Source organism: Herpailurus yagouaroundi, unplaced genomic scaffold, assembly GCF_014898765.1.
Source record: "Herpailurus yagouaroundi ecotype Mexico unplaced genomic scaffold, PumYag 181, whole genome shotgun sequence".
Taxonomy (NCBI): domain Eukaryota; kingdom Metazoa; phylum Chordata; class Mammalia; order Carnivora; family Felidae; genus Herpailurus; species Herpailurus yagouaroundi.
The window spans coordinates 20,074,874-20,083,186 of NW_024412412.1; positions in this window are offsets into that span (position 1 = coordinate 20,074,874).

An 8,313-nucleotide genomic window follows, 5' to 3' on the forward strand; every position below is an offset into this window, starting at 1 on the left:
CATACAACACCCAGTGCTCATCCCAAAAGGTGCCCTCCTCAATACCCATCACCCACCCTCTCCTCCCTCCCACCCCCCATCAACCCTCAGTTTGTTCTCAGTTTTTAACAGTTTCTTATGCTTTGGCTCTCTCCCACTCTAACCTCTTTTTTTTTCTTTTCCTTCCCCTCCCCCATGGGTTCCTGTTAAGTTTCTCAGGATCCACATAAGAGTGAAACCATATGGTATCTGTCTTTCTCTGTATGGCTTATTTCACTTAGCATCACACTCTCCAGTTCCATCCACGTTGCTACAAAAGGCCATATTTCATTTTTTCTCATTGCCACGTAGTATTCCATAGTGTATATAAACCACAATTTCTTTATCCATTCATCAGTTGATGGACATTTAGGCTCTTTCCATAATTTGGCTATTGTTGAGAGTGCTGCTATGAACATTGGGGTACAAGTGCCCCTATGCATCAGTACTCCTGTATCCCTTGGATAAATTCCTAGCAGTGCTATTGCTGGGTCATAGGGTAGGTCTATTTTTAATTTTCTGAGGAACCTCCACACTGCTTTCCAGAGCGGCTGCACCAATTTGCATTCCCACCAACAGTGCAAGAGGGTTCCCGTTTCTCCACATCCTCTCCAGCAGCTATAGTCTCCTGATTTGTTCATTTTGGCCACTCTGACTGGCGTGAGGTGATACCTGAGTGTGGTTTTGATTTGTATTTCCCTGATAAGGAGCGATGCTGAACATCTTTTCAGGTGCCTGTTGGCCATCCGGATGTCTTCTTTAGAGAAGTGTCTATTCATGTTTTCTGCCCATTTCTTCACTGGGTTATTTGCTTTTCGGGTGTGGAGTTTGGTGAGCTCTTTATAGATTTTGGAGACTAGCCCTTTGTCCGATATGTCATTTGCAAATATCTTTTCCCATTCCGTTGGTTGCCTTTTAGTTTTGTTGGTTGTTTCCTTTGCTGTGCAGAAGCTTTTTATCTTCATAAGGTCCCAGTAATTCACTTTTGCTTTTAATTCCCTTGCCTTTGGGGATGTGTCGAGTAAGAGATTGCTACAGCTGAGGTCAGAGAGGTCTTTTCCTGCTTTCTCCTCTAAGGTTTTGATGGTTTCCTGTCTCACATTCAGGTCCTTGATCCATTTTGAGTTTATTTTTGTGAATGGTGTGAGAAAGTGGTCTAGTTTCAACCTTCTGCATGTTGCTGTCCAGTTCTCCCAGCACCATTTGTTAAAGAGACTGTCTTTTTTCCATTGGATGTTCTTTCCTGCTTTGTCAAAGATGAGTTGGCCATACGTTTGTGGGTCTAGTTCTGGGGTTTCTATTCTATTCCATTGGTCTATGTGTCTGTTTTTGTGCCATTTCCTATGTTCTTAAACCATCCTTCAAAATGATGGGCTATGACAGTAATGCAATCCTATTTATTTACACAGACTTTTCCTTGATAGAGTAAAAATTTACACAAAATCTTACATCACAAAGACACTAATACAGTCAATTGCTAATGTGCAGTATACTAAAAGTATAAATCAAGGGAATTTTAAAACTGGTCACGGTGTTTTAATGGAAAGGATTATTCCAAAATTCTTCTGCATGCTTTAGAATAATTTCACAATTAAAATCTCTGTACTTTCTAAAACCATCATCTAATATTTGATAAAGTATACCTATAATACTTACAATAACTTAACAGTTTGTAAAGCTTATAACAGTTTATAAAACACTTTCATTACTGTACCACATTTAAGAGAAGTCTGATTCATTCCACTCATGCATGTTAGAAAACAATAGCTTTGCAAGACTGCACTTGTTAGTGCAAATCACAAAGTTTAAACTATCCCTGACCCCTGCTATAGGTGTCAACCTGGGAATTGTTATTTGTTATCATTTGGTCTGTAAATAAATCACAGACGGCAGACCAGCGCCCCCAGGAAGCATTGGGGTAGTGTAAGACTCCAACGCCAGAGGCGAACTGTTGTAACTTAGCTCAATCATGCATTTGTTATGAGGACTCTGACAAGCTTCAGCTCTACAAGTGAACTTGGCAACACAAAGAAATTCTGTGAAAAAATATTGCACAATAAGGATCATTCCTCTCTTATTATCCTAAAAGAAAATGTGAGTTTCCTAAGAACTGATCTCTGAAGAGCAAATGAAATATAAATTCCAAACGATGGGAATGCAAGCTGGTGCAGCCACTCTGGAAAACAGTATGGAGGTTCCTCAAAAAACTAAAAATAGAACTATCCCATGACCCAGCAATTGCACTAGTAGGTATTTATCAAAGGGATACAGGTGTGCTGTTTCGAAGGGACAAAGGCACCCCCATGTTTATAGCACCACTATCAACAATAGCCAAAGTATGGAAAGAGCCCAAATGTCTGTCGATGGATGAATGGATAAAGAAGATGTGGTATATATATACAATGGAGTATTACTCAGCAATCAAAAAGAATGAAATCTTGCCATTTGCAACTACGTGGATGGAACTGGAGGGTATATGCTAAGTGAAATTAGTCAGTCAGAGAAAGACAAAAATCATATGGCCTCACTCATAAGAGGACTTTAAGAGACAAAACAGATGAACATAAGGGAAGGGAAACAAAAATAATATAAAAACAGGGAGGGGGACAAAACAGAAGAGACTCATAAACATGGAGAACAAACTGAGGGTTGCTGGAGGGGGTGTGTGAGGGGGGATGGGCTAAATGGGTAAGGGGCATTAAGGAATCTACTCTTGAAATCATTGCTTCATTCTATGCTAACTAATTTGGATGTAAATTTAAAAACATAAAAAATAAAATTAAAAAAAATCAAATACACACACACACACACACACACACACACACACACACACACACAGAAATTCCGAAAGAGTGACTAGGTAGAACACATAACTAACAAAATGCCTCATATAAAGGCCTCATAAAACCCGAGTTGAATTCTTCAGGCAAACTCGGATAGCACCTCCTCCATGACCCCTTCCCTGTTCCACCCACCAGGCACATTTGCTGACCATATCCCCTCTCCAGAGCACATGGTACTTTCTACATGGTATCTACACTTAGACTGTAACTGAATACCTACGGTCATGGACTTTACAACTCATTTCGTGACTCCCACTACAATTGTCCTGCATCAGGACACTAATAAATGTTGGTGGGACACTTTGAAGCCTCAGAAATCTAAGTAGTCATTCCAACGTCACTAATCCTTTTTCAAAACATTTTGGAAGTTCTTTTGGAACTATTTTTCATATTTTTAAAGTATTTCCAGTAATAGCATATCTTGCCCTTCAAGTTAGATCTTATTTTATTTTAGAAACTGTCAAAGTCAAGCAAAATCAAGCCTGTAGCTCTATACTTTCTCTCTTCTTTCCTCCCTGATGCTAAAGAATGGTCCCTTTTCCTTCCCAGGGCAACCATTCCACAAATAAACGTGTTAAATGAATGAAAAAGTGAATAAGAGAAGTGGGAGATAAGAGTGCATAAGGGTATATTTGTTCAAAAGTCAGGGATGTGATTATCAAACTACTATAATCAGGTTCTATCCTAACCTTGGCAACCCACATCTTTGACAATGAAGAGGAAAGAGTACCAGGTCCCTACGTGCCCCCAGGTACACTAAAACTTTCCCATTTGCCCCAAGAAGATGCCTTTGCAGATGAGAAATGATGGTGCAGAGACCTGATCATAAATGTCAGAAAAACTTGAATTGCCCATGAATTTGATCAAGACAGAAGAAATTAATCTAGGCTTAACAGGAAACAGAAGTTACTGGACTCTTGACAAGCCAATAACTACCATCCATCTTTTATGTCTGCTACTACCTCAAGCTCCAAGTAAGTCAGAACTAGAAACACCTTGAGCAAAGATCCCAGTCTAATGCTTAAGTGGCCTTCAAAAGAATCACTTCCCTGATCTGCCTTGCTTTCCTCCTAGATTTCCAAGGGCCTCCGGCATCATGAATACCATTCCCTGGTTCCCTAACACCCATCTTGCTCATTATTTTCTAGTAAGCATCAAGCTTGATTGTGTGTCTAACCTTTGAGAGGTCAGACCTCATAGTAAGCCTTGATGAGAAATCAGGATCAGGGAAAAGAGAAGGAGGGATAGAATATACTACACTGGATTTATGTACATTAACACATGTAATCCACACAACAACCCTATAAAGTCTGTATTGTACCAGAAAACTCAGTCTCGGAGAGCTTACATATCTTGTCTAAAACTTCACATCTCTACTGAGGGCAGAGCCTGGATTCTAGACAGTTATGGGACTCTGAAGTCCATGTTAGTTCCACTATATGTGACCCTAAATGTAGCTTACACCAGTAAGATCAACTTCATCATAGGGCTTATCACTAGCTTTGAAGACCAATTCAGTAGAATTTTCAAAATGCTTTATGAGCAATTATAGTGTCATGAGAATAATTTGATAAATTTTCAGGGTCACTATTTGAAAGTCATTTGAGTTTCTTCTCTATATATGGAGTCTGAGTAAGGGAAAAAAAGATCTAAAAGGGTGGGGGCAGGGGTGCTAACAGGGCTGAACCTTACACATGTTGACCAGAACAGATAACGTTAGAATTTTATTTCTCTTTTTCCAGACAAATCCAATAAAGATGTCTGTATCTGTTATCTAAAATCACCTTGAAAGGTTTGCCCCCTCCCACCTTAAGTGACTTTGTACAGAGCACATAATTCAACTTTAGTTCTGACAGCAAAGTTATTTTCTTTCAATGTTTTTATAATATCATTCAAAGCAAGTTTTTTATTTTATCCTTGGCAACTATAAGCAGAATGTCAACAATGCTCAACGTATTAGCTATATTAAAGAGAAAACACAATGAAACTCTAAAGACCTTGATTATTGGGGCAATGAAAAATTCATGCCCTGCTCTGGTGGAGCAAAGCTTTGGCAGGGTTAGTAAGATGCCTTCAAAATATACCGATGAATTTTCCAACCTGCTGTTTCAGATAAATGTTTTTCATTTTTCTGTTTACCTGTGTTTGATAAGTTTACTGCATTGATTCCAGTTGTTTGCAACACCTTGAAGGCAAAGGGTGTTACAGCATCCAGGGTCCTCCTGACTCACTATTGCTTTTCTAAGGAAGGTTCTGGTCATAATACATCAGATAGCAACAGAAAATATCCCACTCTGTATCATATATTAACTCTGCTCTGGAATAAGTAAATATAACTACCAAAAATGCCCGATGAGAGAGGGGCCTGTGTGGCTCAGAGAGTTAAGCATCTGACTTTGGCTCAGGTCATGATCTCATGGTTCATGAGTTCGAGCCCTATGTCAGGTTCTGTGCTGACAGCTCAGAGCCAGGAGCCTGCTTCACATTCTATGTCTCCCTCTCTCTCTCTGCCCCTCCCCTGCCCACACTCTGTCTCTCTTTCAAAAGTAAACGTTTTTAAAAAAATAAAAGGTATGAAATCAGAAAAGGAAATATGTGGCATTGGCATATTCAACAGCAAACACTAAGCAAACAGAGTAAAACAGAGAACTATGAAGGGGGAAATGGTTCCTTTGCCTCAGGAGTTTAAAAACTAGAGTCAGAAACTAATATATAAATTCTGAGTGTATTCCAAATAAAGAGCAAAAACAAACATGAGAGAAAAGATGAGACACCAGAACTTGGAAAAATATTTCAAGGTGGACAAAGCAGTTCTGCCATGAGAGATCTCTGGAGCTTTTCAGCTTCTTATACAGGCTCCAGTACATGGCCTTTTCCCCTCACTGGTGAGCCCTCCGTGTCATGTCATTTTCTTTTCCCAAACCCCTCCACCTAATTCATTCAAACAGAATATATAGAAAGCTCAATAGAAGCCAAGTATTGTTTTAAGCAATGAAAATGCAGCAAAAATATAAAACAAAGTATTTAAGAATGTGTATAACAAAATTATTTACCCTCATTCAGATTATATTCTCATAGGTGAAGACAGACCATCAAGAAAATAGCTATATAAACTATATCATATTCTAGAAGGTGGTAAGAGGTTTAGAGAAACAATAAGCTGGGAAGAAGGATAGGAAATGCTGGGAGTGAATAGGTACAAAGTCAAATAGAATGGTCAAGGAAGGTCAAGTAGGCAGAATGATGGCCCCGAAACATGGCTACATCCTTATATAACAAAAGGGGTGTTGCAGATGTGATTAACTTAAGGGTCAGGAGATGGGGAGATTATCCTGGATTATCTAGGTGGGTTCAGTTAAATCACAATGTCCTTATAAGGGAAAGAAATAGGTAGAAGATTCAGAGGCAGGAGATATGACACTAGAGGTTGGAGTGACAGCTGCTGGCTAGAAGTGCCATGAGCCACAGCATATGAGCATCCTCTAGAAGCTGGAAAAGGTAAAGAAATGGATTCTCACTGAAAGAAAATGTGCGTTCTTTTTAAGTCACTGAATTTGTGTTAACTGGTTAGAGCATTAACAAGAAACAAAAATAGAAAATCTCACTGAGAAGATGACTGAGGCAGACTCTGCAGATGTCTGGGGGAAGGAGGCAAACAGCATAAAAATGCCCTCAGGGGAATCATGTCTAGCCATGTTCATGGAGCACAGCAACACTAGGAGTGGGGTGAACAGGAGGAGACAGGACAAAGGGTGGGTTAGGTCAGCTCATTTAGGGCCTTACTGGCCAAAGCACTTGGGCTTATTCTGAGTGAGACAGGGAGTGTAGGGATGGCTATGAATATTTATAGAAATTCTGAATACTTACAAGAAGAATAAAAGTGACATGCTGGTAAACCAATGGGGGGGTGGTGGGTGGATGTGTACAATTTGCTGACTCCTGTGATGTAAATACTCTCACCATGCTTCTTTTCAAGCTACCAATAGTTATCAACTAGTAATCAAATATATAAGAAAGGACTCAATAAAAATCAGTGAGAAGATATCTGAGTTTGACAGATGCTAGATTCTAGACTCTAATTTGCCTTACTTGCTCTGCCCAGTGATTAAACGATGATTTAAAAAGAAGCACTTGTACTCCCTTATCAGAACATTGCCACCAAATAAATAGGAGACATACTTTAACTATATACAGTCTTGTCTATTTTTCATTATGCTCAACAGAAACATTATCTGAGACTAGCTGCATGAAAGGAGATAGTGGGTAAAAAAAAAGTTTAATATATATTGGATCAATCAAAAGGAAAAAAGTAGAAGGAGAGGAAAGAAAGAAGTTTTGGCCAAGCCAATGAAGAAACTACACCTAGCAGGCCCCAGAGAAAAAGAAATTCTGACATAAAAATATACAACCTTAGGGGCACCTGGGTGGCACAATCAGTTGAGCATCTGACTCTTGATTTTGGCTCAGATCTTGATCCCAGGGACAAGCCCCATGTTGGGCTCCATGCTGAGCATGGAACCTTCTTAGGATTCTCTCTCTCTCTCTCTCTCTCTCTCTCTCTCTCTCTCTCTCTCTCTCTCAAATAATAATTTTTAAAAGCATACAATCATAGTTTAAAGAGACTCCCTATTCTATGACTATATTTTACACAAGAGGAAAGTGGAATGTATGTCAAATGCTGTGATGGCCTGAATAGAAATCATATGTAGGTTGTGTCCTAGGAAAACATGATCATGATGGCTCCTAGTGACATATCCATTACAGTCATCCCCCTTCTTTCTCTGGCATTGGGAGCCAGTATGGTACAAATCATGATTCTTGAATTAATATAACTTAATACAGCTCAGCACCCTGACTTAAACCTTGCTTCTTCGTTCAAGAGGTAGAAGGTAGATAATTAGAATTGAGGATAGCTCAGGACCCAGGACTTCAGGGGAAGCTGCGGGGGACAAAGGGGAGAATAGAAGCAATAAAGGAGAAGAAAGAACATAAAAACCATAAATTTCCCTCACTGCATCTGGCCCTTGGAGTTACAAGCCCAGAGGTCTTTTATAAGGTCTCGGAGTAGCTTCTGGCTCTCTTCATTACTCTTTCCCCACCATAGATTTAGTACAAATAAATAAATTTTTGACATACAGATGCATGAGTAGGTGGTAGGATTTTAGGGATCCTTCAACCAGTCTAAATTCTATTTTCTATGGAGTCATATGGATTAAAAACCAGTGATCTTTGACATTTTTGGTAGCCTACAGCAAAGTTTTAGTTACCTTGGTTTTCTCCTAGCTCCTAACTAAGGTTGAGTGTAGAGGGTTGAAGTGATAAGAGGAAGAAGCATTCCTGGATTTCATGTGTGGACTTTTTAGGAGTTCTTCAGGCCTGAGTTGGGAACCAAGAGGGATCCTAGAATAGTGCTGAAAAGGACAGACTGAAAGCAGAGAGTGCCTGGGGAACA